Source organism: Canis lupus, chromosome 24 (assembly GCF_003254725.2).
Source record: "Canis lupus dingo isolate Sandy chromosome 24, ASM325472v2, whole genome shotgun sequence".
Classification (NCBI taxonomy): Eukaryota; Metazoa; Chordata; class Mammalia; order Carnivora; family Canidae; genus Canis; species Canis lupus.
Window position 1 is genome coordinate 8,104,029 of NC_064266.1, and position 26,173 is coordinate 8,130,201.

The following is a 26,173-nucleotide window of genomic DNA, read 5'->3' on the forward strand; positions in this document are numbered from 1 at the left end:
ATTAAACGTGACTTCCCTACATATAGATAAACATACTTCCTGCTCCTTAATGGCTCACAACAAATATTACTGAGGACCTGCAGAGTGTCAGCCACTATAGTAGGCACTGGATTCAGTGGTTGAGTATATACCTAGGTATATGATAATAGATAGTAAAACAATAATTTAGAAAGCAACAATAAAATATGCTACAAGAGTGCTTTTATCTCTGAGCATGGCATGGACTAAATGGCGGAGATGTTCAGGAAAGGTTTCCTTGAGCACAAACACATACATGTTCAGGGATGAGTAAGAATTAACAAGGTCAAGAGGACAGCTACCCAGGTACCCCTCATTTCATTACTAAAATGACAATGGTTTTCTAACCTAGCTCTCAATCTTTCTCTCCACATTCTAATGTGTCACCACATCCTTATGACTCTCAAATAATTCTGACATTCTCTTTAGCCTCTATCTTGATGCTTCAACCTTATCGCACAACTCCCCTGTCCCCAACTCTTGACCTAAACAATAAAAAATCATTGTTGCTGGATTAAGGTTGAGCTGTGTCCTAACTTCACATCATTTGAAGTTTGAGGAATGAAGACAGGAAAGTCCTCACCCCTACTGACAGGCTGGCTATAGAAGAATGAGCCTCAGTCTTCTCAAGCTGGATTGTAAAAAACATGTTACCCTCCTATGAACCGCTATTTATATTGTTTAGACTAGATAGTAGCACCACAACTGAGAATGTGATGGGTTAAGTTGGCTTCTGTGGGCTATTCTGGGAACACACCCAAAATTTGTGGCTTTTATTTTTCTATTGAAAAATACCTTCTAAGTTCTAAATAACCAACTCACAAATGACTTTTTGGAATTGAATGGTTTGTAAAATGAGGGACTGACTGCACTTAGAATGAAACAATGTAGATTAGAAGAAAATTCAATTGAATTAACAAAAAAGCAGAAAGATGAAAGGCTATTCCACAAAAGCCAATTAATTCCTATGAAAAGATACCACTGGCCAGTAAATTAGGTCCTTTTTGAAACCTACATTAACTCTTTCAGGACACAGAGTAGTAGTGCATTGATGCCTTAGTGATTTGAAAAGTATCCTCAAAAGGCCTCAAATTAGTCCCAGCACTGGGTACATTTGATTCATTATTTTACATGAGGCCATGGAAAATACAGTTATCTAATCAAATAACTAAGCATGAATGTAACAGAATGATATGTATGAGGCAAGCATAGTTGCTATAATATCCTTATATGTTATAGACTGTACACACACCCCTTCTCAGTACAAACATTGGTTCAGAAAATGTAAATTCTTCAACTTTGACCCAAATAGGGTTATAAGATTCACTTTTTTTCTCCCTCCTAGGTCAAACTATTTCTTTGGCAAAAAATAAACCCTTGAAAAAAGGTGCCAGAAATTTCTTTTACTAACAAGTGCTATTAAATCCCATTTTCATTTTTAATTTTCACATGCCAGCTCTTCTCAAAGGAAAAAATTATGATTTTGCAACCATGGATGGTCACAACAGAGGACAACCACAGGTGTTCCTTGATCAAAATGGAAAGACAGACCCCTAGAAGTGAAAACCTGAAGCAGCTGGGAAGCCAGAATGGTTATTTTGGTTGACTGAGTTCATGGTGAAGAGGACAGATTCATTGTGCCATCCCCAAAGGAGTCAGTTAGCTTTGCTGTATTCCAGAAATAAATATCATTTTCCCAATATGTATGGAATAACCATGATATTGTAATACTAGAACTGGAAGAGATTTTATTTTTTTTAATATTTTATTTATTTTTTCATGAGAGACACAGAGAGAGAGAGAGAGGCAGAGACATAGGCAGAGAGAAAAGCAGGCTCTATGCAGGGAGCCCAATGTGGGACTCGACCCCGGGACTCCAGGATCATGCCCTGGGCTGAAGGGAGCGCTAAACCACTGAGCCACTCAGGGATCCCCTGGAAGAGATTTTAGAGATCATCTGATAAGAATCAAACTATAAGCCTTCAGGGCTCTAGAAATTAGGATACAAGAGACAATGGGGGGCACCTCCTAAGTTTCCTACCTTCTCAGTAAACTTCCTGGTAATAAGTTTTCATGGGAACCAAATGATCTCTGGTTTCCTTTTTACAAAGCTCTGATCTCAACCGCTTGATTCAAATGTCTCAATAAGGTAAGGCATCTTCTTAGCTAACCCTACCTCTGCATATCACAGAGGTCTATAAAAATATAGAAGGTCTTAGTCATAAGTACATTATGTTTTCCATTGAGTCTATTCATAGGGTACAAAGCTTTTAAAAAACAAAACATTGGTAATCAATTTTTGTTTGATATATTTTGGAAGATATGGATAAAAAAGATTGAGGCTAAAAAACCCAAGTCAAGTGCCTCACCTTCATTCATTTCAAGATACCTGCAAAGGCCCTGATATGATTTCTAGCACAGCCTCCTGAAAATCAAAGACTACAAATGATTTAATAGAAATATAATGTAGGACATCTAAACGCTACCCACTTGACATTGTTGGAGGAAGTCATGTCTAAAATGTACCCTACAAAAAAGTAAATAAATAAAATGTACCCTACATCCTGAGAAAGTAAATGTACTATATTGGTATCTATTGCTGCAAAACAAATCATCCCCAAATTTAGTGATTTAAAAGAAATTATTTATTACTTCTTATGATCCCGTGGACTGGGTGAGTGGTTCTTCCAGTCTGCACCAGTTTGGCTAGGGCTTGGTTACAATAACATCACTGTTGTGTTAGAGGCTTTAGTGGGGGCTTCCCTACAAGATGTTTTTCATCCTCCAGGAGGTTCAAACTGTGAACCAAAAAGTCGCAGCTACAAGCGCAAGCCCAATGCAAAAGCACTTTTTTAATCCTCTACTGGAGCCATCTCTGATATTTGTCCCATTGGTCAAATTCAAAACTGTATGGGAGGGGCCTACTCTCTGTGTGAAGATAAGAATATAAACTGTGATAGTTATTTTGTTACAATCTTCTATATTTTAAGTTTTAAAAATTGAATCCATTTAGTACCAAATTAAATAGACTTTTATCTGAAAATATAGCTTCTATGATTTTACTAACATAATTTTTATTCAAAGATTCAAAATCTATCTTTATGCCTATGTGGCTTTTTACATACATAAGCCTCATGTCTGTACTACTTTACTGCTATACAAATTTCCATACACTTAAAAACAATACAAATTTATCCTCTTATAGTTCTGGATATCTGCAGTCCAAAATCAGTTTCACTGAGCTAAAGTCAAGGTGTCACCACTATGTTTTTTCCTGGAGGCTCTGAAGAAAGAATCTGTTCCCTTGTATGTTCAAGCTTCTGGAGGTTGCCCATATTCCTTGACTTGTGACCTCTTTCCTTCATCTTCAAAATCAGCAATGTTGCATCTTTCTACACTTTTCTTCCATAGTCTCATATCTTTCTGACTATAACAGAGTAAGGTTTCCCATATTTAAGGACTCCTGTAATTACACTGGGCCTACCCAAATTATCTAGGATAATCTCCCCATCTCAAGGTTCTTAATCACGTCCCTTTGGCCATATAAAGTAATATCCATAGATTCCAAGGATTGGAGTGTGATCTCAGAAGGGCCATCATTTGACTACCGTAACATGTTTTTGGGAAACCACATCTAAATAAATCTTTAAATGTAAGTCATATTGAACTGCATTGGAGAAACTGCCCATTAAAACAAAAACAAAACAAAACAAAAACAAAAACTCTGGCATTTCGTGATTCCTTTTTAATACAATTCAAGCTTTTAAATAAAGTTTCCATTACTTTAGAACTTTAAGTTGTAGTTTAAATATTTTAGATCTATTTTCAATACTTTGCCTAGAATTAGTGTCTAGGACTAAGCACTTTAGCATGTGAAAGCAATGTATCTAGCCTGTGGTACAGATTTCAATTATGATTTTACCATTTAAAAAATAAAAGTTGAATTTTCATGGTACAAATGAATTGAAATAGAACACACTTTGAGGTGAATTAATGATAGTTTATATTAGGTACTATTATCTCTATCTCTATTTCAAAACTGTTAATCAAAGCTACATATGATCCTGTTTGCATTTCTAGACTTTCATTAAAGGTCTATTTTCCAACTTACTGCAAATGCAACCTTGGAGAAAGTCACTATATGTGACAATGACTTCAGATTGCTATGATTTTTGAAGTTATTAAAACTTCTGTCAGCAGTCAGATCCAGCTCCATTTCTCACAATAGAAAATCATTTACAGGCACTGTCTCCTTCTTTCTCAAACTATTGAAATGGGTTCTCATGAGATTCACATTCTGTTTACAAACAACTAAAAATGACCCAACTACAACGGTAGCTCAAAATTAGCTCTGATAAAAATTCTTCCAATAATGGCTTTATAAAAGGGCCTCATAAATCCTTTATTCAAATCACTATGAACAACCTGTAAGCAAGGTTTGGGGGCAGAATCTTAAGGTAGATGAATGATAATTCTCTGTCTATGATTCCAAATACTCTTGTTACATTCTTGTACTCCTTTTTTTTTTTTTCATGATTGTAATAATGTATGTACACGGAACTGTGAAGGTAGATGAAGAAGTGTAGCATGTCAGGTCAGTAAAAATTCTTGAAAGCATTTGACACATTTTTTCTTGTCTAATACATGTTTTTAAACAACTGCTTGATTTTTCCTGACTTTTTTTAATCCAATAGGCCTATTTTTAAAAACAGAGTGTGAATCTATGACCTCTATGACTGGACTCAAATATTTCATTCTTAAAAAGAAAATGTTACTTTGTCAAATTATTTCTTTATAAGCATCAGATAATCCTTTGGACTAATAGAGAATTTCTTAAAGGTGTGGCAGATTTGATTTTTAAAAATTTGTTTTAGGTAATTGTAATCATTCCTACATTCTGTCATTGGGAGAACAGTTCTTTTATTCTTCTTACATTTCAGTATTGCATATAGTAGAGTAAGATTAGCAAATAGGTAAATTCATGATTTACATAGTGATATCACCCCAAACAGCATGGTTTTTAGAGGATGACCAATGAAGTAATAATAACCCAAATATTATCTTCTCTGAGTTCTCTATGGCCAAACACAATTAAAAAAATATTGCTTATGAGGTAAGAATGATTTTTAAAAATGTTTGGATAGGTATACACAATACACTGTCTAAAATAAAGTGCCTACATGAAATTGAATATGTGCTACAATAATTTTACACAAACATGCATGAATATTGGCATAAATAATTCAAATTCTGAACCTCTCCCTACTTGAAAATTAATAAAAGTTGGATTTCACTTTGTTAATGATGACAATATATATATGACCAGAAATGAACACTATCCATTTGGTGGTAAAGCTTTGAAATGAATGTCAGATTAATTATTTCTGCGTGATTTGCTTTTTTCTTGCTGAAATCCAATATATTATTAAGATGCCTAGACATTCCTGATAACAGAGCAAGGTGAGGCTTCTGTCAGCACACACAAAGGAGCTGAAGCAGAACTCACAATAGCACACACAAACCAGGTTGCTAATCTACAAAGGAGCTTGGCCCACAAAGGGCCAAGATGGCAGAAAAAAAATTGCAAAAGAGTGCTACACTTCAGTAACCAGATTTTCTACGAGCTCATTAATATTTACCAAAGCCACAAGAGCTGTTTTTTCTTTCATTTAGCCAAAAATGCTTCCTTAAAATTATTCTTATATTGAGACAGCATTAGAAAAATAAACTATGCATATAAAAGAAGCCCCAAATTAAAGACAAGCAGCTTTTAAGATAAGTCTGCTTTCATTGTGAGCATCTGTACCCAGAAGACCATTTACACAAATTAACATATTTTATCTACTGTAAAAAAAAAAAAAAACACGAAATAACTCACATATACAAGATTGTTTAAATTACTATCAGGGAATGCTTGAGCATTATTATTACATCCCACAAAAACATAAGTCCTGATAACCAAGTCAAAGATTTGCCACTTAAAAAGAAAACTAGTTGGAAAGGTATTTTTCTTCTTTTTTTTTTTATTATAAAGGATTTTATTTACTTATTCATGAGAGACACAGAGCGTGAGGCAGAGACAAAGGCAGAGGGAGAAACAGGCTCCATGCAAGGAGCCTGAGTGGGACTCGATCTCCAGTCTACAGGATCACACCCTGGGCAGAAGGCAGTGCTAAACCACTCAGCCACCTGGGCTGCCCGGAAAGGTATTTTTCTATTACAAGCAGTGTTTTATTAACTTATTTAGCAGGATGATCAAGAAATGAATGTTAAATGTAAACAGATCTGGGTTTGCATCTGACATTAGCTATGCAGTATTGGGTAGATTACTCCATCTCCCTGACCCTTAGATTTTCCATCTGTAAAATGGTTAATAAAACCTACCTCCTGTGGTTTTGAGAAATTGAAGACTGTGGCCACTAAAAGCTGAATGTAGCACATGCCCCATTCAAATCCTTCAATAAATATTAAAAGTTTATGTTTCTGTAATTATTTCTTAGAAGAACTTTAGAGATCACAGATAATATAAAAGTTACCTATCAGCACACTACCCTGAGAGAACCACAATTAGCAACTTGTGAATATCCTTCTAATTCTTTCTATGCATGCATGCATACTTTCCAACTTTTTATTTTGTATATATGGAATCCTACTTTGAATATCTCACTTTTTCCCCTGTTCCCCTCACAGTATTTGGGATGATTCCAATATTTAATCAATATAAACAGTAGTGCAGTGTGTGTCTGGCAATAAATATTCATATATATCTTTTATTATCTTTTAACTCAAATAATGTTATAATAAATATCCCACAAAGACATGTGAATATTATTTCATTCGACCTGAAAACATGCATTTGTACATAGCTCACATTTTTCTAATTTTTTAATACTTAATTTTTTAGTAGATAATACCTTTGTCTTACAAGTTGTCTTTAAATCAATATAATATAAATAAAAAGTAAACAGTAAAATACCTTGCTCTCATTACTGTGACTTATTTACCAACTTTCCACCACATCTACCTTGCAGGTAACATTAATGTATGTATATAGTCTTTTAGATGTATCTATGAATGTATAATATAAACATATATGTACCCCTTTATTCCATAAAGGAAAGCATAAAATACAAACCATGCAATTTTTGCTTTTCCACTTTTAAGAATATGGTTCATACTTCTTTCTATATCAGTATTTATCCTATTCTCTTATTTACAGTTGCATAGTAGTCCATTGTATATTTATACCCTGATTTACCATAATTCTTTTAAACTGCACCCTAATGATTGGTATTTATCTTCATTCCAATGTTTTGCTCTTGAAAAAAAGTAATTAATATTGTGACGTGATTAAAAAAGTGATTAATTTTATGTATGCAAACATATCTTTAGTTCAGACTAATATTCAAAATGTTTATTAATTTATAGGCCATACTAGTGTTTATCATCTGATGATCAGTTCTGTATGTCAGTTAAATTCTTAGAATTACTCACCTCAGTTCCGTATACTTTTTAAAAGGAAAAAGAAAAAAGATGTAACTTTGTATTCTTTTTTTTTAGATTTTATTTATTTATTCATCACACACACACACACACACACACACACACACAGAAGCAGAGACACAGGCAGAGGGAGAGCAGGCTCCATGCAGGGAGCCCGACATGGGACTGGATCCCGGGTTTCCAGGATCATGCCCTGAGCCAAAGGTGGTGCTAAACCACTGAGCCACCCAGGCTGCCCATAACTTTGTATTTCTACTACATGAGTAACCTTTTTTTTTTTTTTTTAACATGAGTAACTTTCTGTACTCACTGGGTCTCATTCCCTGCAGCTCCTGGCTGATCTCTGCTACTTTGGGCAGCCCTTCTACATGTTTTAGAGTTTGTAGATTTTATCAGTCTCCTAATCTTACAGATATATTTATTATATCATTCCTCTATATCTTTTGCTCACATTTCTATTGAAGCATTAACATTTTCCTTTTTGTATTCCAACATCATGCTCCGTGTTAAGGTTATTTGTGATTTTTTTTTTATTTCTTATCTCTTAATTTTTATTTGGGAATGTTTTGAAGATATTCTTATTTATACTACCTCTATTTTTTTTTCAGAAATAACAGATTCAAGGAAACAAGAAGTAGATTCATTCACTCATCAAAAACATACCAAATGCCTGCACGTACCAAATATTTTTCTAGCCACTGATGACACAGGGGGGATTAAGTTCCAGTTCTCTTTGCACTTATATTTCAAGAAGGGAAAAAAAAAAACAAAGAAAGGAAGGGGCTAGATACTGATAGGTGAAATAGGTTTTGTTTTGTTTTCTGACAGGATAAATTTCCCATTTATTGATCAGAGGCCACCTTGAAGCTAAAAGGAGTTACCAAATACAAACATCTTTTTCTATGACTAAAGTCATTCTTTCGATCAGAAAGAAACATTTTAGTATATTTTTAGTCTTTAGACATATTTCATCTTGGTTAATTTTTTTGAAATTATTCTGTCTTAATTCTATTTTACCTTTTATAAATGGCTTGACTAAACAGCTTTCAGAAACTTTTTTCAATACTCTCCTAAAATGCCACAAAGCAACCATATTTATCCTTAAATTTCAACATTGATTCAAGAGATGAAAGAAAACACTTGATAAGGACACAAATAAATATAGAGATGTGGTGAGAAAATCAAAGTAGTTCACCAATAACTGAAAAACATATACAGGAACTATTATCAGAAGTGGAAGTAAAATTGACCACAATGCTTACAGAAATAATAAAATAAACAACTAACTCCTAGCATGTTTGCTCTTTTAACATCCTGCTCAGGCCAGAGGGTTTCTGCTCTTCCAAAGAAATGCCTGTCCCCCACCTCAGTTACAGAAAGCTGTAAGGACATAGCAGCGATGCAGATTCTGCTGCATAGCTTTCCTAATGTCTCATCGGAAATCAGGTCTAAGTAGGATCTGGGCTTGTTTTCTGTTGCAAAGACATACAAGGTCCTGGTTAAGAACTTCCATTTCAGAAACAAATCCCTTAGTGATCATTTATTAAGTATGTGACCTCATGCAAGTCACTTAAACAATCTGTACCTCAGTTTCCTCACATCAAAAAAAAAAGGTAGAAGAATACTTATTTCATACAGTTGTCATGTTGATTATGTGAGCAAATCCACACAAAACACTTAGACTAGGACATTGTGCATAGTAGGTACTCTCTTATTATCCATGATTCTCACTAACTATTGTATTACTGTTTTGCAGATATATTTCATGTAGAAAACAAGGTATGATTGGTTTATCCACTGCCTGAAAATTTGTAAAATATTTCATTGATTTATATTTTTTATTTTTGGTTTTACCATTTAAACCATTCTAGTGTATAATTTGCTGGCATTTAGTACATTTTCAATGTTGTGCATTGTACAACCATCAGCACTATGTAGTTCTAGAATATTTCATCACCCCAAAAGGACATCCCATCCCATAACCATTAAACAGTCACTCAACATTTTCCCCTCTCTCCCTGCCCTGGCAACCACTAACTTGCTTTCTGTTTCCATGGATTTCCCTATTCTGAGTATTTCATATAAACAGAACTGTACAATGGCCTTTTGTATCTGGTTTCTTTCACTTACTATAAGTTTTAAAGTTCGTTCTTATTGTAGCCTGTATCAGTCCTTTATTCCTTATTATGGTTGGATGCTATTCCATTACACAGAAGGCATCCTGTTTATCCATCCATCAACTGATGGATATTGAGTTATTTCTACCTTTTGATGATTGTGAACAATGCTACTATGAATATTTTGTGTACAAAGTTTTTGTATCTGTTTTCAATTATCTTGGGTACATATCTGTAAGTGGAATTTCTGGGTGTTACAGTAATTCTATTTGACTTACTTAGGATCACTAAATTATTTCTACAGTGGTTACAACATTCTATATTCCCACTAGCAATATATGAAGATTCCATTTTCTCCATTTCTTCAACAATATTATTTTCCCTCTTTTAAATTTATTATAGTCATTCTCATAAATGTGAAGAGGTACCTCATTATGGTTTTCATTTTCACTTCTATAATGACTAATGGTTGGGTATTTTTTCATATGCTTCTTGGCCATTTGTGTATCTTTTCGGAGAAATGTCTATTCAAGCACTTTAAATCCAAGTTTTAATGGGGTTCTTTCTGCTGGTTGTTGAACTGTAAGAGTTATTTATATATTCTGGATAGTAAACTCTTCAGATATATGGCATATACCCATTCTGTGGGCTGTTTTTTCACTTTCTTGATTATGTTCTTTGAGGCACAAAGGTTTTTAATTTTGATGATGTCTGATTTATTTATTTATTCTTTTGTCACTTGTACTTTTTGCATCATACCTACGAATCCATTGTTGAATTCATGATCATGAAGATTTGCCTTTATGGGGTTTTTTTGTAGTTTTAGTTTTATATTTATGACTTTGATGCACCTTGAGTTAATATTTGTATGCAGTGTAAGATAAGGGTCCAATCTCACCCTCTTGCATGTGGATATGCAGTTCTCTCAGTGCCATTTGTTAAAGAGAATATTTTCCCATTCAATGGTTTTGGTTGGAAATGGCCATTTTTGAGCAATGGGCAACGGAATCTTTGCTAAAAATCAACTGACTTGATTTTATCCCATTGATCTATGTATCTATCCTTATGCCTTATGAGGTACCTCTCTTTTTTGACTACCGTAGCTTTGCAGTGAGTTTTGAAATTAGGAAATGGAGTCAAATCACTTTATTTTTAAAAAGTAATTATTAACAAAACATAGAATTGGATTTTAGGTAAAGATATAACTAGACCCTATCGCTAGTAATTTAAGTGTTAATTTTAATATAAAATATTTATCAATCTCATCTGGATATCTAAAAAATAATGTGTTTTCAGAGTTTTCAGCAAGTTTTAAGATATGCCAAAATAGAATTTAAAGGAGAAAGCAGTTTAAAGATATTAATAACAATAGTAATTGGTAGTAGTAGTATTTAAAGTCAGTAATATTAGATTGTTTTTGAAAGCACTTGCACATACTTTTCACAAGAGTTCTATGATATTTTTTCACAAAAGTTCTATGAAGCAATCAGGGCAAGCATGAGTATTCTCAATATGCAAATGGAAAAACTAAGGCCCTGAGACGTTAAGCAATGAGCTCAAGATTGCACAGTAAATAAATGCTAGAACCAAAACACAATACCAACTTCTCTAATTCCCAGGTCAGTTACTTCAGTTTGGTAAGTTAATATCAGCTTTGGATAAATTTGGTCTTATGTAAAATTTTACTTCAGTTTTGGGAAAAAACTTTTTTATAAGTAATAAGTAATAAGTAATAAGAACTTTTATAATTGCTTCTGCAAATCACTTGCTTATTCCATGCTCTTACAGAAATAAAAGTAAAATCAAATGCCAAGGGTTTTAGCTCTCCTGAGAGAGCTGGGTTGACTCCTTTTATACTCTTAAGTTATGCTATGATTCTTCTCCACAAACTGTTACATTCTCAATTTCTTATCCCTCTCCCTTGCATAAAGTTTTTTCTTTGACATTTAATTTATTATTAACTATAAAATGTTTCCATTACTCAGTAAAGCACCATTTTTCTGGACAATCTGTGATAAAAATCCCATGCAAACCAAATGTGCCTGGGGGAAGTGGCCTGAACCACCTCTTTTGTATCCATACACTAGTCCCATTAAAGTATCGCAGGAATATTATAAAGTACTAGAGAATGCAATTTGGAAAAGTATTATACTTGTTGCCCTTTGGAGAACTTATTTAATGTCAAGGAAAGATAAACTGGGCATTTTGTAGATCAGTAGGATGTGTCTAAAACTCCAAAGACAAGTCTGAGAAGGACCACTCAGCCCATGTTCCTTCAAAGCAGTGAGTTAAATGGTCTCATTATAAATATGCAGCAGAGAAAAAAAAAAGTACTCACTTTCATAAGAAAGTAGAAATAAAAAATTCCCGTGAAAGCTTGAGCCACTGTGATATAATACAAACCTATTTCAATTATTCTCAAATGCAGCTATGCTGTGTCTTTTATTCTCCTATTTGGTAAGATGACAGTCTTGGTAATTGAATATTAATTTTCACCAAAAAAGCATTCCAAACTCTCCTTCAAAGAGGGAATTAAGCTTATTAATTCACTCCTTAACAAGAGGACAAAGTGCATGACTTGCTATATAAGGAACAAGAACTCCTGGGGGCCAAGAAGATTTAATCAAGGCTTGGAGGGGGGGGGGTAGTGAATAAGCCAGAAGGCAGAAAATGTGAGGAGGTCACCCAACTTTTCAGGAAAGAGAGGGGGGGGGGGAAAAAGAAAAGAAAAGAAGAGAAATGAACTTTTCAGAACTCAGCCAAAGTGAAACAAGGCAATCAGATGTATAAATTCCTCCTGAGATCCAGGCAAAAAAACACTGACTTCCCCTTATAATGCCATTTTAATTTCTGGTAAAGTTCCAAAGCAAAGGCTTATATTTCATGATATTATCAACTTTGTATAAGACTACTTGTGCTACTCGTGACTTACATGGCCTTAGGGACACCATTGATTTTTTTCGCCCTCATAAATCTGAAAATGCTCTCTGCCTTCCTACTAGACCCCTAGTACTTATTGATGTCTCTCCTAAAACAACAGTCCAAGGTTGGACCTGGGAAAACATTGAAGGCTCTAATTTACCATAAAGTCTACTAAAGATTACATATAATACATAGCACTCCAAATGTGCCCAAGAAATATTAGAAACACTTCTGGGCAGCCCAGATGGCTCAGCGGTTTAGCGCCGCCTTCAGGCAGGGCCTGGTCCTGGAAACCCCGGATGGAGTCCTGCGTTGGGCTCCCCACAGAGAGCCTACTTCTCCCTCGGCCTGTGTCTCTGCCTCTCTCTGTCTCTCATGAATAACTTGGAAAAAAAAAAAAAAAACAGACTGAAGAAATATTAGAAACACCTCTGGGGATCCCTGGGTGGCGCAGCGGTTTAGCGCCTGCCTTTGGCCCAGGGCACGATCCTGGAGACGCAGGATCAAATCCCACGTCAGGCTCGCGGTGCATGGAGCCTGCTTCTCCCTCTGCCTATGTCTCTGCCTCTCTCTCTCTCTCTGTGTGACTATCATAAATAAATAAAAAATTAAAAAAAAAAAAAAGAAAGAAACATCTCCGCCTAAACACACACACTGTTTTTTTTTTTCCTAATAAATGTTGCTACATGGGAAAATTACAAAGTGACTCATGCTACATTCCCCTCCAACATATCTGCAGAGCTGCAAGTCTATTTTAAGTATCATTTGACTTGTAAATATTTCTTTTCTATTACTTTACATTTTTAAAAATTATTAAAGATCTCAGAGTTTTTGTTTCTATGTTACATGTATGTCTCTGTGTGTGTGTGTGTGTGTATATATATATATATATATATACACCATATATATTTACCAAATTTATATATCATATATATTTACCATATTATAAAAGTTAACAGAATTTTAAAAATATTTAGTTGATTTGATTTAAAAATAATCCTTGCAGATTAATATAAATAGCATATACATTATGAATAACCATGTTTTCAAAACCAAAATATCTAGTGAGAAATGGCATTGTTTTAAATTTTTCCAAATATTTTTAATGTCTAGTTTAAAAAGAAGACAGGTGGATTCTAATTTTTCTGCTTCTTCATTTAGTATAAAATATCACTGTTCATGTAGCCTCTGGCCTGCCCATACACTTAGGAGAAAATGACAATGAAAAAAGGCAAATAATGCCTTAGTATTATCGTGAAAATCGTGTTGATGTCATAGATCCTCTGAAAGGGTCGTTGGGAATACCGCCCTCCCTCCCCAGAGATCCCTGCATCACACTTTAAGACAATTGCTTTAGAATATCAGAAAAGCATACACAAGTTGGAGCTACACATGGATAACTATTAACAGACACCTAGGGATAGCCACGGCAGTATCCAACAAAGATCTCGTATCTTTAAAGTGCTGTTTTCAATGTATTGTTAAGTTTATGACTGCTTCAGTAACCAGAGATAGTCACTGACCAGTTTTGCATTACTCTTGTTAGATTCAAGTAAGACCTACAAGATGATATATAGACAATAGCTCCTGAAATTACAAAAGACACTACATTTGATGCGCAATTTATGTGTGTGTGGTGTTGTAACTGGTTTGGGAGATTTACACTTAACTATTTTAGTAGTTATCCTATGAAATATAATATGCAACCCTAGTTTAAAAATGTTTTAGTGTAATCCAAATTTTCATCCTGAATAATAAAAAATACCTTTAAAAAAACATTATTTCTGATTGTCTCTCCTTAGCTTCCATGCAACTTTTGTCCAGCACTTGTTTTATCTTATCGGTCTCTGAATCCTTCAAACAGATGCTATTATTGATTTATACAATCCATATTTTGTTAAATTTACCTATATATTTACTAATTTATTTTCTCATCATTTCTTCTTATACTACGGGCTTCCCTTCTAGGACTGTCTTTCTTCTTGAAGTATAACATGTAGAAATCCCTTATAATATGTAAAAGTCCCTTCAGTCCAGATCTTCTGGTGACAAATTCTCCCAGCTTAAAGATATTTATTTAGCTCTCATTCTTGGTAGACAATTTCACTTGGTTTATAAATGTAGTTTGATATAGTTCATAGCCCTCTAAACCTTTATCTAATATTTCTGTTTGTCTTTGATGCTATGAGAGAGACTTGTCAGTCTAATAGTTGTTCACGTAGGTACCTTGTTCTTTCTCTGAGCTGCCCTCAGAATTTTATTCTTGTCTTTGGAGTTCTACAGATAGCCTTCAATGTATCCTAAGAGTGAGTTTTCTTTCTATTTATCCTGCTTGGGATGTGTTGGTGCTCCTGAATTTAAGGATTTGTGTGCTTCATTGATTCTGGAAAATTCTCAGCCATTATATTTTTAAATATCAGTGTCCTCCATTTTTCCTATTCTCTTCTGAAATCCAGTTAATGTATATTAGACCTGTTGTTCACCATACCCTTCACATCTCTTTATCTGGCTTTTATGTTTTCCTCTTTCTGCTGCAATTCTTTGCATCATCCAGTTTGTGCTTAATTGTTCAACCCATGTAGTGATTTTTACACTTATTTTCCTTTTTTTTCTTTTAATTCCAGTACAGTTAACAGTGTTAAGTGAATTTCAAGTGTACAATGTGGTGATTCAACAATTCTGTACAGTACTCAGTGCTCATCACAATAAGTATACACTTAAGCTCCTTCCCCTATTTCACTTATCCCCCCACATCCACTTCCTCTCTGGTAACCATGTGTTCTCTATAGGTAAGAGTCTGGCTTTTGGTTTATCTTTTTATTTTCCTTTGTTCATTTGTTTTGTTTTTTAAATTCCACATATGAAGGCAATCATATGGTATTTGCCTCTCTCTGACTGACTTAGAACTATACTCTCTAACTCCACCCATGTTGTTGTAAATGGCAAGATGTCATTCTTTTGTACGGCTAAACTTATTTTAATTGCTAAAATTCTATTTGTTCTTTTAAAAAGCTAAATTTGTAATAGTCTCTCAACCCTTAATAACATTTTAATTCTTAGTTTAGTAAATATAATATGCAAACTCATTGATATTCCTACCTGATGATTCCAATATTATGATTCTATCTGTGTTGCTTTTGTTGCTCCTAGATCATGGTGATTTCTTTGTGTGTAACTTTGCATACTGAACTTGTGGCTACTTTAACTTTATCTATAAAATTATTTAGAATTTGTACTGAGAGGTGTATCTCTAATGGGGATTTTCATTTGCTTCTATTTCAAGAGTATTTTAAATATTAAGCTCAGAAGTTTTCAGGCAAATAAGTAGTGTAAATACATGCTGCCAGTCCAGAAGATGGTCAACTCATGATTACAAATACTCCTCCATTTGCATGGCCCTGGGTCCTGGGCCTTCGTTCTTCCCCACTACACAGGTCAGAAATTATCCGGGTTACAGGCAATCGAAAGAGCACAGGAGAGCAGCAGATTTGTGTTCTCACTCACAGTTTAACCTTGAAAGATGTTTTCATTTCCAAGTCAGTTCAACCGTATATTTTCAATGGTTATTAAACATGTTAGATAAAATATTTTAAGGATATACAGTCAGTCATATCCTCAGAAATAGATCTTCCTTGCCTTGAAGTATATACTGTAGCATTTTTATGTGGAAAATCTATTGCTAAGGTGTATAACTTTATTTTAATTTATAATATTCAGTGACAGTCATATTATTTTTAAACATGATAGTTCAAATTTATAGTTCTTATAACTTATCAACTATTTCTGTACCATTTGTTTTAAACTATATGAAGGCTAGAACAACTGTGTTGTACTAAACCCAATGAAATGTTTTCCATTTTTGTTTAAAAATCCTAAAACTTAAATACAATTTTACAAAACTGAAATTACTGTATCGGCCAGACTCTACAGAACTTAGCATCAACCTCTAAATGATTCTGAAAATATCTGGAACTCACCTCTGCCTCTACTGACATAGATAGATGTTAGCAGTGAAACAGTTTCTCATGTTCTGTAAGGTTTTCTAATAGAATCTGGCTGTAACCATCAGACAAAACAGACATTAAAGAGAGGCATGGGTATTGTCTTTAACCTTCAGCTATTACATATGCCATATGAAATTGCATAGTTCCAAACTAATATCAGAAAAATAAAGAAAATAATAAAAAAAGAAAATAACAATTCAAATAGGAAGCACTTAAGCCTGCTTATTTTTAAAATACTTTTCAAAAAATAATATTTATAAGGACTTTGGCTTAATTCATTTGCTTGCAGTTCTCATAAATTAACACTAAAAAATATAAATTGCTACATCTGTAAATGATTAGAATTATAGGAATATGCCATAAGTAACAACAACATCAGTAAAAACTGACAACACAGACATACAAATTTGGTACCAACTTTTGGAACATAGGAACCTGACATTTTAAATAAGAGAAGAAATACCGTGTTATAATTTCATCTGTGGCTCTACTTTAACATAGATATAAGTGGAAACAGAATTTTGGGGCCAGTGACTTAAGTATCTACTAATTTTGAAATGGATGAGCTATGAAAGGATTGCAGAAGGACCTTTAAATCTCCTCCAGTAGGATTTAAATGGTACCAATATGAAGTAGCATGGGGGAAGTAATCATATCTTAGGGGTTAATAGGACTGGAGAGTTCTTCCATATGGGGCAGGAGCTACTAAAAACAGCCCTTTCTCCATAAGCTGAGATATCCGAATGTCCTTTGTCATGAAAGTGACCTCCTTACAAACCTAGTATGAAAAATCTTCCTGTGGCCAAGTGACATAACATATTTGAAATTGTTCTAAAAATTGTGATTAGTCATTTGGTACAGTGAGCAAGTAATAACAAAAGAAACTAAAGAGGAAGTAGGTAAATCATATTTGGGGAATGATACAGTAATAGCATCTTTCTAAGGCAAATATGTAAAGGAAACGTTTCTCAGAGAAGAACTGGATCAACACAACTTCCTCTTGGAAGGGTAAATAAGCTGGCTGGCAGACCTTTCTTAGCCAGATTTTTAGTGGAAGTTTATTGGTAGGAGTATTTCTAAACCTAACAATAAGATATAAGAATTCACAAAAGGGAAAATCACATTGTTAACAGATTGTATATTAGAATACAGGAAAAACTAGTTACTTGAAACCATACAAAAGAGATTTAAGGAAAATATACCCCAATTTTTTAAATTAAGAATAAGCCTGTTGGCGGTGAGGTTTCTCATTCTAAATCTCTAGCAAAATGATTAGCAAAGTGACTTTATGGAAGAAGTACCAAACAAATCATATGAGTGATTTATCTAAGCAATTCAGTGATAAGATCTGAACCCACCCCTGCTACATAAGCCCTGTAACATAGTGATTCAAGGAGAATGGACTCTGGAAACAAAATGCCTGGCTTTGAATCCCTGCTTTGCATCTGAGATGTGAACTGCACAGTTACTTAATCTCTATGACTCAGTGGGTAGGATGGGGATGATAATGCTACCTTAAGTTAGCACATTTTACAGAGTGCCTTTGGCAGTGTCTGGCACATAGTGAGCTTAAGTAAGCATTTTACCATTTCTGCTATGGCAGAGAAAAAAGGAAACCAGATCAAATGCCAACAAACTTGAGTCTTGGTCTCAATATTGTCACTTGCTCAGATAAGAAGCTTAAAAGCAATTCAGTTTTACCCGTGACACTCCTCACTTCGCTCACTACCTTCCCAGCAGTTAGGATCAAGTGATTTCATGTGTACAAGGTGTGTTGAAAAGCATCAAGTGTAACCTTTGAGTTCTCTGGGAGAAAAACATTGAATTTCAAGGTACTGTATCATATGATTCTTATTCTGACATTCCAAAAAATATCAAACACTGAAGTCATACATGCTTATCTTCATATTTAATGGTGTCCCATTTAATGGTATTTTCAGCACTGAAGAACATGCCTTAAAATTCAATGCCACTTTAAGCCAATAATATAAGGAGAATTACATACCCATTTATGAATATGCTTCAACTAGTTTGTGATATCTTTAGGTATGACCCATAATGAAGGATTTTTAATTTTCTCTTAATAATTTAATGTTATCAATTAGAATATCTTTTGTTCTTATTATATTTCAAAGAACAAAGGTAAAATGACTAGAGACAATCAAGTGAGGAACATAACAGTAACAGCTAACCATACTAACTCTGTTGGTCCTCAACCCAGATCTGCTTAGCATTTGCTCTGGTACATGCTGTGGTATCCTACTGGGAGTATCTGCAGACCTCCTGAGGGCTTTATCTTGGGGGCAGACCAAAAGTGCCATGAGTTAATATCCCAGAAAGCCCATCTCAGCTACAGACAAATGTGGGTGGAGGATAAATACCCCTCATCCCTTGGGAGAGGCAACTCTGAGAAGTACACCATGCTGTTTCCCGGCGGTCAGCGACAGGACTGAGTTCCAGTTTCTCCTATGATGACCTGCTTGCTAAATCATTTCTCATTGGCTTTCTCCCCTGCTCTGTCTCAGTTTCCATGTCCTTACCAGCACTTCCTGGGATCACTTCTCAATCTACCTGTCTCAGTATTCTGAAGAAACTCAGATAAGATACTAACATTTATAGTGAAGTTACTACATACAAGCATCCTCAGGGCTTTATGTTCTGGTTTTCCTCCTACTTCACTGCATGTGCCTTTTCGGTATCCTCTGCTGACCCTTCTTCTGGCTGACCCCTAAATGTTGGTAGAGTATAGGACTCATCTGGGAGGCCTTCTCTCTTCCATTTCCATTCTCTGCATAGATGGTCTCACTCACCCCCCGGTGTTTATGTGTCAATGACTAAAATTTCTGTTTTCAGCCCTGACTGGTCCCCTAGACACCAAATTCGTATCTTCAGGTGCTGTTTAACATTCTCACCTAAATGTTAACAAGGCCAAAGCAGAATTCCTGATATCCTGTCCCAAACAGCTTCTCCTCCATCCTGCCCAATTCAGGAAATGGTGTCACCACCCATCAGTTGCTCAAGTTAAGAACCCAGGATTTGGGATGCCTGAGTGACTCAGTCGGTTAAGTATCTGCCTTCAGCTCAGGGCATGATCCCAGGGCCCTGGGACTGAGCTCTGTATCAGGCTCCTTGTTTCTCCTTCTCCCTCTGTTACTCTCCCTACTTGTGCCTTCTCTCTCTCCCTCTCTTTCTGTCAAATAAATAAAATCTTAAAAAAAAAAAATGTCTGATTTGTTCTTGATTCTTCCCATCCTTTCACTCCTCATATCCAATCCTTTAAAAAAAAAAAAAGATTTTATTTATTTATTTATGAGACACACAGAGAAGGAGAGAGAGAGAGAGAAAGAGAGAGAGAGGGGCAGAGGGAGAAGCAAGCTCCATGCAGGGACCCTGATGTGGGACTCCATCCCAGGACTCCAGGATCATGCCCTGGCCCAAAGGCAGGCGCTAAACCTCTGAGCCACCCAGGATCTCTCCCCATATCTAATCCATTAGCAGGTTGTGTAGATTTCACCTTTGAAACATACTGTAAACTACCCATTTGTCTCCACATCTAGAACTACCAACTCATCTAACTATATTTCTCCTCTGAGCTATTGCAGTGGTCTCCCACAAGTCTTCCTTCCTTTGTGCCATTGTCCACAAGCTATCTCAAAAAAACATTTTTAAAAATATTAAGTAAGCTATGGTGTTCCCTTCACTACACCTTTCAATGGCTCCCAATAATGCTTATGCATAAAACCTAGACTCCTTTGTCCTGGCTTAGAAGGCTCCACAATTTCTGATCTTTTCCTTCTCTGAACTCTGTATAGCTTTCACCTTAGATCATATGCTCATGTCTCACAGGCTTTTTTTCTGTTTCTTGAACATAGCAAATTCATTCTTGTCCTAGGGCTTTTACGATATCTGTTTCCTTTTCCTTGAATGTTCTTCTCTGAGATCTTTGTATGGTTACCTCTTTCTCATTCAAGTTTCAGCTTAAATATATCCTCTCTATAAAGAATTTTAAAAATTATCTAACCTAATATAGTACCCAGTCACTATTTTATCAGAGTGGTTACCACTGTTTTTTAATGCTTATTTATTTTATATAGTTCAATCTTCCTCTGAGTAGATGTCAATAATAGGAATTTTGTCTTATGGGGCATCCCTAGCATCTAGCACATAAACTGACACATGCCAGGGCTATAATAAATTTTGTTGAATGAAATAAATGGCAGGAACTATCATAAGCCCCATTTTGAAGGTAGTGAAATTGAGCTTTCAGGTATTTATATGACTTGCTCAGGCCAATAGAGGCAGAAAGTGTTACATAAATCAAATCAGTCTGACCCAGAGCTCGTGCTTTTAACAATTATACTGAATTTCCTCTATATCTGGGTGGGAAGGGGATATTAATTTGAAAAAAACAAAAACAAAAAATCTTAGTCCAAGAATTTAGCACATCCATTTTTACAGAGTGCCTGTTTTGTTTTTGTTTTTGTTTTTGTTTTTGTTTTAGAGTGCCTGTTTTTAAAAGACTTAGCATGTTTAATTATTTTGAGACCTGTAAAACATCTATAGCTCTAAAGAAATAAATCTTAATCTTTTTGCTATGTCAGTATACTAAGAAGAAAGGAAAGGAAAGCTATCTCAGTTCTCATCCTCTACACAAGTCTAGTAAGAGATATCCAACAGTTTAAACAACAGAATATAATTTCAGACCATTTCTCACAGGAAAACTAAAAGAATCCAGATTACAATACAGCATAATTCATTTTGCATGGAAACCATTAGAAGAACAGTCAGTAATATTTCCTTTATGAGAATGAAATTGCATTTAACACATATTATATAATTTGGAATCAGAGTCATAATGGCCTACACACCAAGGGATATGAATATATATATATAATATATATATATTTCACACTATATATATATATATATAGTGTGAAAAGCTGAATAGCATCAAAATAGAAATACTCATAAAAATTTATATAAGGAAATACAGCTAAAATTAACCAGTGGACAATAGACATTTAAAACAAAGTCTTCTAAAATTATTTTGATATGTTTTATAATGAGACTCTGGCATCCTGGATAACAAATTCCATCCAAGCTTTCTAAGAAACAATGTAAGAAATTCAAGGAATACAGAAATATCGTCTTTAGGAGGAGGTAAACATATTTTTTTACAATTTTTATAATAATAATAACAAAAGGAATATGGGCTTTCATGCTAAATTCCAAAATAGTGACTGGCAATGGCACAAAACCACATTATATAATATATATATATTATATTATATAATATATGTTATATATTCATTATATTATATAAACATTATATAATTATATAATGTTTTATCTCTTCTACTCTCTTTTTAGCCCTTTAATTTTCAATGAATGGAGCTGCAAAATACCATAATCAAAAATATATGTGTATATATATACACACACGTATTTATATATATATATATACAAACACACATATATATACATACACACACATATATATTTATACTATGAATATATATCACAATCTTTGTGGTTGCATACAAGTTTTAGGATTGTTCTTTCTAGTTCTTGAAAAATGCTATTGATATTTTGACAGAGATTGCATTAAATCTGTAGATTGCTTTGGGTAGTATAGACATTTTAACAATATTTGTTCTTCCAATCCATGAGCATGGAATGTCTTTCCATTTGTTCATGTTATCTTCAATTTCTTTTATCAACATTTTATACTTTTCAGAGTACAGTTCTTTTACTTCCTTGGTTAAGTTTATTCTTAGGTATTTTATTATTTTTGGTACAGTTGTAAATAAGATTGTTTTCTTAATTTCCCTTTTTGCTGCTTCATTATTAGCAATGTATAGAATTGTTAAATCACTATATTGTACATCTGAAGCTAATATAACATTGTATATTAACTATACTGGAATTAATACACACACACATACATGAGAAAAAAAACTTAATGTATGTAACTCACTCTCCTGAAGAAATAACTGAGACCCAGGTAATGAGTGCCAGGGCAGACATTACAACCCAGAACCTCTGATTCTCAGTTCAGCAGTCTTTCCTTCTTATCACAGTCACCCCACAAAGAAGGTAGCACACAAGTACATGTTCTTTGTGTCATTTTCCTTATCCTGCCTTGCTATGGATATCTGTGGCAATAGGAATGGCAAAAATTTTGAGTTTAAGCCACTCAAAAAAGTATGAAATGCTGATAATTAAAAGGGAGATGTTTGGGCTATGATTTGAACCTCCAAAGTGGTCATATAAGGTAGTGGTCCCACCAAATGTCTCTCATGGTCACTGACAGAGACCAAAGTCAGACTAATATAAGCTGACAAATCATTTCCTATATCTCAGGTTCTTACTAATATCATTTGATCTGATATAAAATATCATCTTTACTCTGCAGATGATAAAGTCAGATATGCAGTCAGACTAGCATTTTATGCAGAAAGTGCAAGTCAGAGGGACAGAAAAGACATGGGATCAGCAAACTGGCTTGACTCAGATGTGTGAGGATCAGGAGCTCTACAGTCTGACAAGAATACCAGGAAGAATGAAAAAGGAGGTGAGCAGGCATAATGTTTTCTTTGTGTAATTTCTGCATGGTCAACTCTCATATTTGTCAAGAAATTATCACCTTTGTTCTAAGTAAATATGAGAGCTTAGATTAAAGATTATATGCATATAATATACAACTTCATTTCCAGTTTACTCACAAGCTTGTTATTATAATTTTGGGGATTTTTGAAATAATTTTATTGATTTTGATGTTTCACTAGGTTTGGGAACCAATATGGCTTCTTAAATAGAAACTGGGTTCTACTTGAGCTGATAAGAAAATTTAAGATTGAGGAGAAGATGCAGGGCTATATCAGCTGCACTATATATATATTTCAATAAAAGAGAAAATAAAAAACTGATTGAAAATTTATGTCCAACAAATATTCACTAAATGCCTACTGTGTGAAAAGCACAGGAAGTTCCAGTAATAAAACACTATTTACAAGTTTTACAACCCACTTATGATGATTAAACTTAATATAGGGGAAGAGATAAAGGCCTTAAGTGAATTATTATAGACAATGCATTAAGTACTGAGGAAAAAGCAGTTAATTTTAATTAGAGGTGAAAGCAAGGGAAACTTCATAAAAGAGATGACATCTATTTTGAGACTAAAGGACAAAGAAGGGTTTGAACAGGTGTGGGTGGGGGAAGTAGAGAGAAAAAGTCAAATGTGTTGACTGCCTTTGTGCCACATGCTATACTTGAAACCTAATCTAGATGATTCAAATTAATCCCCCAATAATACTACTGTCATAGACTCCATTATTGTTTCCAATTATCCACCATCATCCTTTTATCCTTATCTTTTCCCCTATACAATTCCTTCCATTAGGGGTGGATTTTATTTCGCTACCCAGTGATGTGACATCCATAGGACAAATTGGTGCAAAGACTTAAATTGTACTTGCATAGTTTTTACCATCCCTATGTGAAATACAATCCTTGTATGCCACTGATCCTCCAAAGTATGGGAGACCTGTGGAGAAATACTAAACTGAACTCAGCACCTAGAGGTGAGACCAGCCAATCCACAGATGCATGAGAAAAAACATTTAATTTTATGCCACTGAGTTTTTGTGGTTGTTGGTTACATTATTGTACCAATAGCTAACTAATATACCTGTCCAGAGTTAGGAACTAAGCCCTAGAAGAGAGAATTCATTTGCCCAAAGCTACCTACTTAGTAGGAGAAAGAGGCCAGTTTAGAATTCTGGTGTGTCACAGACCTAAGTTTACATTCTCTCTATCCCAGTGACCCTTTGGGGGCGGGGAGGGTGGGCAGAGATTAGAGAGAAGGATATTGCAAGGTTAGGGCAATTAATGGAGGTAAGAAGAAAAGGCCACCTTGGTTGAAATCATCTAAGATGATCATGGGGTTAAGAAGATAACTTTGGTCCAAATTTACGAGAGTTTTGAACGTCAAGCTTAGAAATTTCAACTTCTATTTAAGGACATGAAAAGCCATGAAAATGTTTTGAATATGGAAGCAACCTACTAAAGTAAGGCAATTCAGGAAGCTCCATTAAGTATACATTTTGTGGAATCACTCACAGGCTTTTGCAGTAATCTAGGCCATCAAACAAAGAGACACTAAATAATTATTCCTCATTTTTAGGCCAAGATTAATTGTGCTTGCTCCAATAGGCGCTCGTTATAGAACTGAAAGATATACTCCTATTTTAAACACACCTTCTAGATTGATCTAAATGTAAATATACTCCACGTGTTTTAACTTTTAATTTATTTCAACATATCTTTCATCTAATATTTATCAATTCATTATGTGTGTATGCAGATGCATCCAGCAATTTGTAAATGTGGTTAAAAGAAGTTGCTTGGCAGCTGGGAAATGAATCAGTCTAAAAAAATATAAATCTTCTGCCTTTAGGCTAAAACACTAACTAAAGGAGGAAATGACTATGATATGACAACTGTATCAACCAAAACAGCAAATTACTCATGATGAATGTTCAATGCCCTGGTTGATGGGAGCCCTTTCCCAAATCATCTGTGCCAAGGGCTTACAAAGAACATATATATATATATATATATGTATAATTTACTTACTTTCTTTAACAAAAAGAAATTTACTTAAAGCATAACTACATCTGATATATTAACTGAATCAATTAGAAGTACTGCAACTTAGTATAAAGATCAATTAGGTTTATAGTCATAATATATAGTTTGTGGTTTTTACTGAAGCCTAAGACTTACAAGTATCAAATTACTAGACTCATTGTGTATTCATCACTATATAAAAGAAAAAAAAATACCAACAAAAGGAGGATGTTTTAGCATAACATCCTCCATTTTAAAGCATATACAATTATCTTTTTTAAAAGTTTTCTGTAAATCAGCTGATATAGGAGTCTATCTCCAGGAAGATAAAAGGTGAAATTATCGACATGAGAAGGACACAGCTGCCCACATATCCTTTCATCCGTACCATCTACTATCCATCAGTTTTATATTTCTTTTCCTATTATGCTTTCTCTACCCACTGAAGGTCCAAGGCTTGCATGGGACATGACTGTGGATTGTGTATATGTTGAGGGCACAGTCACGGTCTTTAAAGTGCTTCTTCCATCACCAGTCACAGGCCTCAAATAAGAAGGAATGCAAAGTATTATTTTCAACTGATATCCACCTGAAATTCAGACCTTCTTTTTCTTTCTCTTGAACACACATCATTTCTAGGGATTCAGGATACATAACAACAGTCCTTTTTCTTTCTTTCTTTTCTTTTTTTAAGAAGTATGTATCTTAGGATAATTTAATTAAATCACTTATTTTTTGTCAATATTCTTAAATAACTGAGAGTGAATATCTCAAAAATTAGAAGACTTTTTTTATTTTTTAAAAATTAGAATCAGATCATCTATAAATTCAGATAAAATCTGAAATGATCTATAAAATCAGATCATCTATAATTCCAAAATTCCCATTCTCATTCCCTTTGCACCTCAGTCTTGGGAGAAATATAGTAAAAATGGATTATATGAATAAATTCAGTAAGTGAGAATTGAGGGATTC

The 26,173-nt window shown here is 34.4% G+C and overlaps 1 protein-coding gene and 1 long non-coding RNA gene across 7 annotated transcripts in view; one reads left to right on the forward strand and one right to left on the reverse strand.

The window, feature by feature from the left end:
• Nucleotides 1-26,173, reverse strand: part of MACROD2 (mono-ADP ribosylhydrolase 2) — a 1,929,479-nt gene that overhangs the window by 1,224,907 nt on the left and 678,399 nt on the right. The window lies entirely within an intron of this gene.
• LOC112673572 (uncharacterized) overlaps nucleotides 1-26,173 on the forward strand; it is a 140,858-nt gene that overhangs the window by 15,378 nt on the left and 99,307 nt on the right. For all 3 annotated transcript variants that reach the window (XR_007405542.1, XR_007405543.1, XR_003144903.3), the window contains one exon: nucleotides 22,980-23,138. This is a non-coding gene — a long non-coding RNA (uncharacterized LOC112673572). The remainder of the gene's footprint in view (nucleotides 1-22,979; nucleotides 23,139-26,173) is intronic.